Raw genomic sequence first — 12234 nt, 5'->3', positions numbered from 1 at the left:
TGTTATGTGTTTCGTCACGCTTGATGTGTTATTTCAATTGATGTAACTTAATAGTGCAACTTGATGTATTATTGTTGAACCCTTTATTTGTGCTCGAATGCAATATGTGAACTATGAGCTTGCCATCTTTGCATGTTGTTGTCCGTAATTCTCTTTGCTAGCTTGCATATGTGTCCAAATCAGTGCATGCTTTGGATACTGCTTGAAGCTGTAGTAATGTCGGCTAGATGTGATGTATTGGTAGAAATACGGCGCCACAGATTATGGCATCGAGATCCTTTCCTAAGTCCAAAACCTTCAGTGCGGAAGGACATGTGGTGTTGTGCTCATGGGAGACGATGCCACATGTAATGGCCCTATGTTAACACAATACGGCACCATGCACCGTGGCGTTGTGTTAGCCAACGCGACACCACGACACTCATCTTCCAAGAAGGTTTGAGCTCGGAGCTAGGGCACAACACCATTATGTGTGGCGTCGTTGTTATAACATTCGGTGCCATGGGGCTTGGCATTGTAACACAAAGGTACGACGCGACAAGTCTCGTGTGTACAGAAGGTTTAGTTGACACATCGCCATAATATGTGGCTCTGTGTATGAACTCTACAGCACCACAAGTAATAGTGTCATGTCCTATTTTCTGAAAATCTAAAAAGTCACCGATGCGTACACATATAGATCAGGCATGTATTTTATGACCAGTAAGCAGATCAGGCATCCAAGTATACAAGCATTTGTTTTTCCCTTATCATTACATATATTGCATCACATAACTTCTTTTCAGGGTATCACATGACTTACTTCAAATGTTGTGAAGGAAAAAGCCTCAACACCACCGGCCTTCATAGACTGCACATAACAAACAAGCAATGCTAAAACATGAAGGAGAACGTACGTAACATCCAAATTCTACATAGTATCCAAATATTACAAAGCATAGAGATATAACATATAGCCTCCAATGTGCACACACACGTAGGTTCAAAATATTACATAAACACATTGAGTCTTAAATATCATCTATAAATTACAATGAACATGGTGTTGCTTTGACCTATTCACCTTTCCCTTCCCATGACCAAGAGCCCATGTACCCGAGGTGTAGTGTTGAACCTGCCGATGAAGACACTGGGACGGCTATGTAGATGTGGACACCATCATCTACATTTGACTGTGATGCTACATTTACATCATCTTCGCATTGCTGCGAAGGAGCACTTATCAACTTTGTGACCACCAAGTCTAGAACTCTAACTTCCGTTTAATGTAATCATCCCATTCACTCTCACTACGTATTGGGGCCATCATCTTGATATGTGGTCCATTCGACGAACCCACATCAATCCTTCCTTCAAACCCAACATCAACCCATTCTTCTGTCCATCCTAACCGCTCTTTCACTTGGGGATACAAAGTAGACAATGACAGAGTTTCACCAAATAGCAATGTCTCCTCCCTCATGTTCAAAAATACAACACTATGATTATCGGACCTCTAAATAGTTCCTCCATAGTTGAACCTCACAAATCTAGCCATCTACATATATTTGACATCACACAACGTCAATTCAATTAAATGAAATTACACCTACATGCACATGATAAGTTGTAAACTAAGGGGGGAAACTATATTTGATCCAAGAGGTTGCTTAAATTTCTACAATTCCCATCATGTACTGCCATCAAAATAATTTTCCAACTCTAGCCCAAAAAATACTTTCATTCCTTCCATATAGTACTAATTTTAATTGACTATACATAGTTACTCTATAATTAGGAACATAAATTATGCATGAACCATGCCAAGATTGCTTACATTGAGGAAGCACAGGAGGGAACCAGCCAATGAGCTGCCAACAACAAGTGGGGCCACAAGCCGGAAATCAGCGGTCATCTGCCTCAAGCAACAACATCATCAGCTTAGATGTTACATGTTTGTTGTAACATGTTGTGAAAAAACAAGTTTGCTAAGTTGATATATAAGCTATATTTCTATTCTTGCAATATAGTATTGTCTGGTGCCCATCATCAGGTCATCATATGATTTCACAAATACAATGGTGCAAGTGAACTAAGTCAATCAACAACTCAAAGATAGTTCAATAAAAATCAATTCAGGCATTAGCATTGCTCTAAACTCGACAGCGAACACCTTATATCAATAATTAGATGGAATCTGACAAGCAACTACAACTACTATGATGAACCATAGTATCATCTACAACATATTTTTTTTCAGAATTTTTCATGACTATTTCGATAGTGTTTAAATTTTGAGAGCAATAGAGTACAATATTTTTTTTTATCTATTAGCCTGTCGCCCATTAGAAGGGTGACACATTGGTGTCTTCCTTCTAATGGGCAACAGTAGCCTATTTTTACAATTTTTTCAAGGAAAAATCGGTTATGAAGCACTCAAAGGTGCAAGCTTTAGAAAACTAGCACCAAAATGTCCTTGTACATTTTAATAGCACCCGAAAGTTACAACCATTCCATTTTTAGCACTATGTGAGCTACCATGAATATTGTCCCTATTTTTCATTTTTTGGCTAAATAAGAATTTTGAAATACCACAACTGCCCCTGCCCATATCCTCAAGTCACACCTGCTTCCTTTTGTTCTCATTCGAAGCTGAAAACGAGTCGATGATGATCAGCTGGTCCGACGAGCGGCGATGACTGGACACCTCATCCAGCCATCAAGTCTTGGCATCCTGCTTCTCCTTGTTCGCCGGCCCACTCCATGCCTCGTCTATCGGCCTGTTGCGCCTCATCTGTCGGCCTTGCCTAGATGAGCATGTCCGTCCACTGCGCTGCAACACTACAAAGGGGTTGCGCCCATCTCTCTCTCAAACTTGTTGCTCTTGACTTCTCTGCTCCGAGCAACCATAGGTAAGCAAGCCCCATTGTCTCTCTCAATTTTTGTGGGATTCCATGGTGAATCCACCCTAGAATTTGGGGAAAATTTGGGACCCAAAAATTAGATGGCAAAACGTAAAATTGATTGTTGTTATTTTTGTAGTTATGCATATTAGAGCAAGAAGTAGAGCATCTTAGAGCAGATTCATGCACCCTGCTGAGATTCCCGATGGGTGAGCTATTTCCCTTCTTTTTCCAACCTAGTTCGTCCAGTTCGTTTTGATGTTGTATTGTGCGACATGTGTTAATTTTAAGCACTTATGTTGTAGCGTCGACCCAAAGAATGCCTGTAAATTGGGTGAGCTCATATTTGTGTATCCATGATGGTATAAGGAGTAATGCAAGTGAAAAATGATACACTGGGTGGTGGATTTGGAAGAATACTCGATAATTGATATGTGAAATAAATTGGTAAGGATTATGGTTCAGACAGTGCATATGAGGCTAACTTCTGATATAGTTCTAAGGATGGGTACACTATGAGGCTAGCCACTGATGATGAATTTCTTGGCTTAATGTGGGCTTCAAGAAATTTGAAGCTTATCATGACCGCAGACAGATGTGAGCATATGTTTCTCACACGGATTTCAGAGGATGTGAAGGAAGTGGGAAACACTCTACAACAAGAACTTGATTGGGCCAAGGAACACCAATATGGCGACACTGTTGCAGGTACACCCATACCACTAGAGGTAGAGAAGAAACATTATATGGCTCCTGGTGATGACCCAGATGCAGATGAGCAAGCTGGGTATGATGAGGAGTGGAGGTACTTCAAGAAGGTTGGAAATGACAAAGGAAAGGAACAGATGGTGTAGAAAGTGTAATAAGAAGTAGAAAAGGGCAAAGGAAAGGACCAAACCAACAGAAAAGACCAAGCCAATAGAAAAGAGCTTGATGAAGACCGAGTTCTAGATGATGAAGCGCAAGTTATAGATGCTGCTATTGCACCCTCACATCATATGATTGGTACAATCCAGTGACTGTTGTAGGAAGCACATTTGATGACAAGAAAGCTTTCATTTTAACTATGAAGCAATATGCCATCAAAAATGAGTTTGAGACTGCAATTATAAATAGTAACAAAAAAAGTACATGGCCAAGTGTGCAGACATAGATTGTCGGTGGAGGGTTTATGCAAAGAAACTTCTAGGGTACAACACATTTGTGGTATATAATTTGGTGAACATTTATTAGTTCTTATATAAATGTGGCGAACATAGTCTTATATAATTTGGTATTTACTTGCAGGTGGTTCTGATGTCACAGTTGGAGGAGCACACTTGTGCTAGTACTAGCAAGGTAACCGAAAGGAGGCTTTGAAGGTATGGATAGGTGATAGGGGGAAGGATATCTTGAGGAAAGATCCCACACTTGGTGCAAGAAAATTACAGAATTGGCTACAAGAACAATTCCATGTTGACATATCATACAACAAAGTGTGGGAAGGAAAGAAGGCTACGATGGAAGAGCTACATGGATCTTGGGAGGATGGTTTCTCTACTCTGTGGGGTTTCAAAGTCTAATTGGAAGAATCAAATTCAGGGAGCATTGTTGAAATTGATTGCAAGCAAGTATGCAGGAAACTCTATTTTTTCAGAATGTTTGTGGCAATTGAAGGTTGTGTTGATGGTTGGCTAAGTGGGTGTAGGACGTACCTTGGGGTTGATTCTACACACATAACTGAAAATACAATAGTCAATTAGCCTCAGTAACTAGAATTGATGGGCATAATTGGATGTATCCAATAGCCTATGGGGTTTTTGGTAAAGAGATAAATGCAAATTGGAAATTTTTCGTGACTCACTTGAAAAGGGCAATTGGAAAACCCCTTGGTTTAGTTATACATATAGATGCTTTTAAGGGGCTAGACTATGGTGTGAACGCTGTCTTTGGTGATACAACTAAACACAAAGAGTGTTTTCGACACTTGATGGCCAATTTCAGGACAAAGTTCAGAGGGGATGTGTTGAAGTACATGTGGCCATGTGCTTGGGCAATGCACACCGATGAGGCATCAAATGATGTTGGAAAATATAGTTGTAGTAGAGCCTGCTAGAATCCCTTACCTACATACCCACCACAACCGTATTTGGTCTTGAGCTAAATTCTCGAGGGCATGAAAGGTGGACTATGCCAACAATAATATATCATAATGTTTCAACTCATGGATAAAGGATTTCAAGGAACTGCCATTAGTAGATTGGTAGACAAGATCAGGGAGAAGATCATGGATAAAATTGCTATGAGATAGCTAATAGCTAGTAAACTTAAAGACATAATCTTGCCAAGTGTGATCCATGAGCTGCATTTGAAGAGTAGAGGGATGCGTTACACCATCGTTAAAAGCGGGGGAGGAAAAGGAGAAGGAAAGGCAGAGGTCTCTAGAATTACTAGGGATGATAAAGCTTAGATGAATGCAGTGAACCTTGAAAAATACACATGTGCTTGCGGACAATGAGAGGTAAGTGGAAAACATTGCACACATGCTATTGCTTTAATAGGGTCAATGAGAGGAGTCAAAGTTAGAGTTATATGTCCATGAGTGCTATTCAGTGGAGAAGTTTATCTTGACATATGCATTTGAGATCAACCTTATATGTTACAAAACTCAGTGGCCAAGAGTGGACTCTGGTATAGTCATGACACTTGAGACCTCCAAAGCTTGAAATATCTGCATGTAGACCTCCAAAACTCATAAAGAAGGCTAGTGGAGAGCCAGGGAAAAGGGGCCCATATCAATGCAAAAATTGCTATGTATTTAGCCATACTGAGAAGCGATGTCCTAACCCACTGGCTAAATTAGAGGAGGAACTTCCTCCATCAATTCCTGCAACCCCAAGAACTCAAATGACATCACTTCTTATTTTCTCACACAAGCTTTTTTTAACTTGAACTTATTTTTCCTACTTGTAGGAAGAGGAAATCCAAAAATGGGTTTGGAAGCTGTTCTAATACACCTGATATTGTTGTACCAGCAAACCAAAAAAGAAAAAAACATTTGGTAGCAAGCTTGAGTCCTACTACTTCAAGAAGCCCGAGACCTACAACTAGGAGTATGGTTGCTGCACAAGCCTCACCAGGTGCAATCCTAGGATCTACAACTAGGAGCATGATTGTTGCACACGTCGCACCAGGAGGCTAATAATGTATTATTAGAGAAGAGCATTGATGTTGCTCTATGTTCTTGCTTCCCTTTTGGATGGTTGGCATATTCTTATTTTCCTTTTGGATTGTTTATCATTTGTAACTGACGCGTAATGGTTATTATGTGCTACTGAAATGTCAGTTCAATTTATGGTGTGGATATATAGCTGTCTATATATGCGCAGAGTTTTGTTCTTGATGAATGAATGAATGAAGGGATATTTTGGTTAGAGATAACTTGGCTTGGATGGAAAAGGTGATAGAGTGCTAAAAACTGAACATTTTGAATTTTCGGTGCTATTAAAGTGTACAAAGATATTTTGGTGCTAGTTTTCTAAAGCCTGTTTCAGAACCAATTTTCCTTTTTTTCCAAACGGATGTGTAGTTTTACAATTTCTTGATTTTCTAAATATAAAAATAAAAAAGTTCATCATGCCGAAGAACCAGAAGTACGGGCGGCGGGGTTAAGTGGCATCGGGACAGCACGCACGTACGTACTGGCGCCGCGGTATTGTGTTGTGCCTCGACGATCAGCCGCGTCGAGCGCCCGAAACGAAGGAACAGAAGCGCCACGAGACTCACAGAGCAAGTGCGCGTGCGCGGGAGATCGGGTGACGCCGCAACGGCGAACGATGGTGGGTTGGTGGGCCGTGGCTGGGCTACGCTCGGCTTCGGTTGGCAAACAGCAGCGAAACGAGAGAGGCAGGAATGTCTGAATTGCACAACGCGTGGACGGGTGATATCCCGGTGCGCGTAGGCCTGGGCCACGAGCGCGTTTTGACGAGTCGGGGTGGGGAAAATCAAGCCCCAATCTGACCCGATCCACTGGAAATTTTCTTCAAGCAACGCAGGTCTTCCTCGGCCTCGGCAGCCCACGCCATCGCAAGAGCTCTTGCTCGCTTCCGGCACCAGCTTCTCTGCGTTCGCTGTTTCGAAGCAGATCCTCTGACTTTAAGGAAGTCACGCCGTGACGTTCGCAAATTCTGTCCTACTGTAACAATCCAACGTCTCTTGTTTCTCAGCCTTCTTCTTTCGTGTTTAGGACAAAAAGTTTATATAACCTGAACTATGGACTGGTTTATATTTCAAATATAAGCTACAAAATCAGATATTGTGAATTTTAAATTTTGCAAAACCGTTTATTTAACCCTAACCTGGTTTCACAAGTGGTTTTCGCCTCGTTGAGGTCGCTGGTTTTTGTCCTGACCATTCTCCTTCTCTTCCTCGGACACCTTCTTGATCAGGCACATCAGCGCTGCCGTCCTCTTGTAGGAGAACACCGCCGCGGAGGCTGATGCCGACATGGTTGCCATGATGTTGAACAACATAGCAAAGGCGGATGCTGTGGCCGCAGCGGCCTCGGCCAGCAACCCTGCCACCTCGATCTCCGCCGCGCTGCCTCCGAGGCCAAGGCACGAGGCCCTGCTGGCGCCGTCCCTGGCTGCGGCCGCGAGCTAGACTAGCTCCTTCCCGGCCTTGCGCTGCGACCTGAGCGCGGAGGCGAGGCGCGCACCATCGTGGTGGCAGATGGCAGCCAGGGCCTCGGCGACATCTTGCTTGAGCTCGACGACGGCCTCCTGGATGCTTTTGTGCATGTCGGCGAGGCAGAGGAAGGCATCTAAGAGGTGGTCATTGCTGCTGGTGGTGGCGTCGAAGGCGGGCGAGGATGGGGTGAGAGTGGCACGGGAGGCTGACAGAGCGGACGTGGTAGGCGGACACTGCCATGCGAGGCTTAGAGGATCTCAACAGGTTCAAAGTTAATGAGATGGAGTGCGTGAAGCTGGTGCCATGACTATCGATGGATGGATCACACGTTGTGACCTGAGTGATGGATCTTGCACTGCGTGGCGGGGCACCTCCTTCAACCTCACCGCTCCCCCTCAGTCCTCGCCCGCCTCTCCCCTCCCGCAACGCCCTCACCGTCACCTCGCTCGCACCACTTCATGCGTTGCCGCTCCCCGTCGACCGGCCTAACTTCTCCCCCCCTCCTAGTTGCTCACCCCTCCCCTCATTTCCTCTCTTTGCTCTACGTCGCATAGCACATCGCACTGAGCTCCATTCTCCCTAAGCAGTGCAGTTGCTGCCCATATTCGTCGCCGACACCGTTTCCGTCATCACCCAGCTGTGTTGAGCCCAAAGAAGGACCGCCGAGGTCTTCCTCGCCAGTTATCCTCCTCCTTCCGCCATTTTCCTTCCCAGATCTAACCTCCCCGACCCCCTCTTCACCAACTCCGGCGCCGAGGGAGGGGAGCAGTGAGGGTGAAGGAGGTGCCCCGTTGTGCGGCACAAGACGCGGCCGCCTGTGTGCGTGTCTAGGCTTGCCAGCGGTGGGCGTGGCGGTGCAAGGGCGGGTGCGGCGGTGGCGGTCCCTCTTCTTCCTCACCGGAGAGAAAGAGCACTAGAGGAGAGGAGAGGGGCGAAGCAGCGCAGGAGGTATTTTGGACCTAACGGCCACTGACATGCGGTCTCGTGCACATTTCTGCTTGTGTGGCAAAACCAGCACCAATGGACACCAGCAGGTGAAACCACCTACGAAACCAGGTTAGCAGTTAAGTAAACAATTTATAAAAAAATTATAGATCAGGATTTTAAATATACATCATTCCATAGACTTATTCCTTCGTGTTTATCTGTACTCGGTTGTCTTCTTCCTTGGTCAGAGAAAAAGTGCAGCTACCTTCTCCATTGGTGCTGGTGCTGCATCTGCCTCTAGCTAACACAGAGCGGTAAAACCAAGCAATCTTCTTCGCCTTTCCGCTCACTGTGATGCTCGTGCTCTCTCAAACTTCCACCAATAACCAATCCATCGGCCACGCTGCTGCAGCATCCCAGCATTTACTTCAGCAGCGATGTGCGGCGGCGCTATCCTCCCCTGCTTCAGTTGGCTGTCAGTCGCGGCTGCGGCAGCGGATTGTAGCAAACGTGTTGTGGTCGGGTCATGGGGAGAAGGCTGGAGGGCAGGCACTCGAGGACATGGAGGAGGATTCCGAGGGCAACTTCCACGAGTTAGCGGGGCTTGACCGAGCACAATGCAGACAGCAGAGGCAATGACGTCGTCCTGTGGTTAGAGCTTAGGAGCAAGGAATGGGAGCGGACGGGAGGCCTGAGGAATTCCCTCTGCCGCCTGTTCCGGCACCAGCGAGGTTAACCTTTGGTGTTGCGGCCAAGCGGTGACTGAGCACACCACCGGGGATGGAACTCGTATGAGTCACATCTCGGTGCACATGTCGCCCATGAAGGACACAGAAGAGTGATTTTCAGATGTTAGATCTCACCAACAATCCAGATCAGCCTAACGTCATGACTTGGCCTCGCTTGTTTAGCGATGGCAATGGAAAATGCCACCCTGCTGCCCCAGCCGTGGGGTGGCCACCGACATCAACCACCACTCCAGTGGCTTCCAAGCGTGGCCAGGGATGCTCCATGTTGGATATTGGCGATTGCGGCCACCAGGATGCGGAGGCAATAAGTACTCTCTCCCGGAGAAGAACACCGACAACAGGCCTTTGTGGGTCACGGGACCTCGAACTCAGACCGAAAAGTTGTCGAGGCACGACGCTTAAAGCTGGCAGGGTGGAGGAGGACGCTATGGTACACGAGCTCGCCTGTAGGGTGGGAGCAGGACAAATGGTGAGGGACCACGCCCACGACTTCACCACGGCGTGGCAGCAAGTGGTGTGCCACCGTGATTCACCAAAGGTCAGCCACATTATTGCTGCCTTGATGGGATTTCCCCCTCCACTCCATCCAAATGTAGAGAAAATTTAGGTGAATTTTATCCAAATGTAGAGAAGTTTTAGGTGATTTTTGCGATGCTCTGAAGTGAATAGTTTACCCCCCGAGTCGCCAAGCAAAGCCGAAACTAGATATTCGAGCATTATGGTGAATTTTTAGATTGCAAAATAGATGAGTAGGTATTTGATGTTGCGCTATAGTTAGGGTGTGTTTGGTTGGGATATGGTTTTTTTCCTGACCGTGGCGCGGCTTGGTCTGACCGTCAAGGAACATAGGGTTTCAGACCCTTTGCTCTAGCTGGCGGTCTAATCACCAGGCATGGCTAATCTGATCGCTCGGGAACAGAGAATTTTGACACTCTGTTCCCTGGTCACGGTCTGACCGAGAGGGTTGGTGGTTTGACCGCCAGCCTGTATCAGAAGCAATCATCATGACTTTATAGTCGAACGGCTGGCGATCTGACCGTCAGTTGACCTACGGTCTGATCGCTAGTATCGCAGAAGTGTCAAATCAATAGAAATAGTCACATTTTGGAGTGTGGCCTATATATAGTCGCTTGGCTAGTACAAGGAAAAAGCTAGCACTTCACTACAACTCATTTAAGCTCTTGAATTCCTCCTCTCCTTCTCTTGACTTAGTGGTTGCATTTTTAAGAGTGTGAGAGCATCTAGTGCATAACTTTGAAGAGTTTGAGCATTGGAGCACTAGTGATCCTTCAAGCAAGCGTCATCGACTTGTTACTCTTGGAGGTTGCCACCTCTTAGACGGATTGGAGGTTGTTCGCTGTTGAGCCCTTCATTGAAGATTGTGAAGAAGCCATGGCGGTGATTGTGAGAGGCTTTGAGCAGCCTTGCTGGAGAGGCAAAGTGCTACTCTAGTGAAATCGAGGTATTGAGTAGTTCTTATTCTATTCTGGCTTAAAATCAAGTTGCTTGGTGTGAGCCCTTTCTCGTGTGAGAATTGGATACTTGATAGAGAAGCGGTTAGAAGCTTGAACTTACCTCAACGTGGATTAAGGGGTGATCGATAAATCACCGATACCACGAGATAAATTTTGTATGTCATCCTTTGAGCTATTTACTTTCATGCAATTTACTTTATACAATTTATCTTCCTATAATATAAATTATTGCATGTCACCTTAGGATTGCAAACCTTGACACAACTCTTAGTTGTTTTTATATTTCTCTAGTGATCTTTAGTTTATTTCCACAAGTTTGGTTGATTGCTTAGCAATTAGTTTTAAAACCGCCTATTCACCCACCTCTAGTCAGTATCCTAGATCCTACATGTATTCAAACTTCCCGAGTCAGTTTTGGAAGATCTCACAAAGCTGGCTCGGAATTTTTGGTGGGGCGTTGAGAACGGGAGATGGAAAAATCACAGGATTTGCTGGAGCAAGCTAACTAATTTGAAGTGTAAAGGAGGGATGAGTTTTAGAGATATGAAGTTGTTGAATCAAGCACTGCTAGCACGCCAAGCGTGGAGGCTGATACTGAAGCCGTATAGCTTGTGTGTGAGAGTGTTAAAGGCGTGCTACTATCCTAATGGCTACTTGGGGGATACAATTTTTACAGGGATTCTTCACCTACATGGCATGCAATTGAATACGGATTGGAACTCCTAAAGCAAGGGTTGATTTGGCGTGTGGAAAATGGAAGTTTGATCAAAATTTGGAGAGATCCTTGGATCCTAAGAGACTCTTCACATAGGGTCATCAGTCCATAGGGGAGCTATAGGATTAAGTGAGTTTCGGCCCTTTTAGATGAGTTGGGTGTTTGGGACATTGATAAGGTGAACCAAATTTTTTTGCCGATTGATGTGGCAGCTATTGTCAAGATCAAGATTGTTGGGAGGAATGAAGAGGGTCTGTTTGCATGGCATCCTGAGAAGAGCGATATTTTCACAGTGCGTAGTGCATATCAACTGGCCATGGTTCTCTAGATGTGGGATGCTGGGAGTGAAGCTGCTAGCTTGCATCCAGATGGAAGTAATCCTCTATGGAATCATTTGTGGGACTATCCTGTTTCGCAAAAGGTTTGCATCTTTGCGTGGAAAGTTGCTACTAACAGCTTGGCTACTCAGGATAATAAACGGTGTTGTAGCCTAGTACTAGATGATGTTTGTGGTATGGAAAAAGAAGATACTTATCATGCATTGTGCCACTGCCCAAATGCCAAAGCTCTTTGGAATGCTACGAGGCAGGCTTGGTGCTTGCCGTCAGATGAGGAGCTTCAAATGTCAGGTACGCAGTGGTTGTTAATTTTATTGGATAATATTCCTTGCACAAGCCGTATGATGCTACTTATGTTGTTATGACGTGTTTGGCATGTACGAAACGAGGTGGTTCATCATAAGCCTACACCGTCGGTGAAAACATCCTGGCGCTTCCTAGAGAGCTATGTCCAATAATTATTATTAATCAAGCAACATC

Source organism: Phragmites australis, chromosome 3, assembly GCF_958298935.1.
Source record: "Phragmites australis chromosome 3, lpPhrAust1.1, whole genome shotgun sequence".
NCBI lineage: Eukaryota > Viridiplantae > Streptophyta > Magnoliopsida > Poales > Poaceae > Phragmites > Phragmites australis.
The sequence above is the reverse complement of the archived record's forward strand: the minus strand, read 5'-3'. Positions refer to the sequence as shown.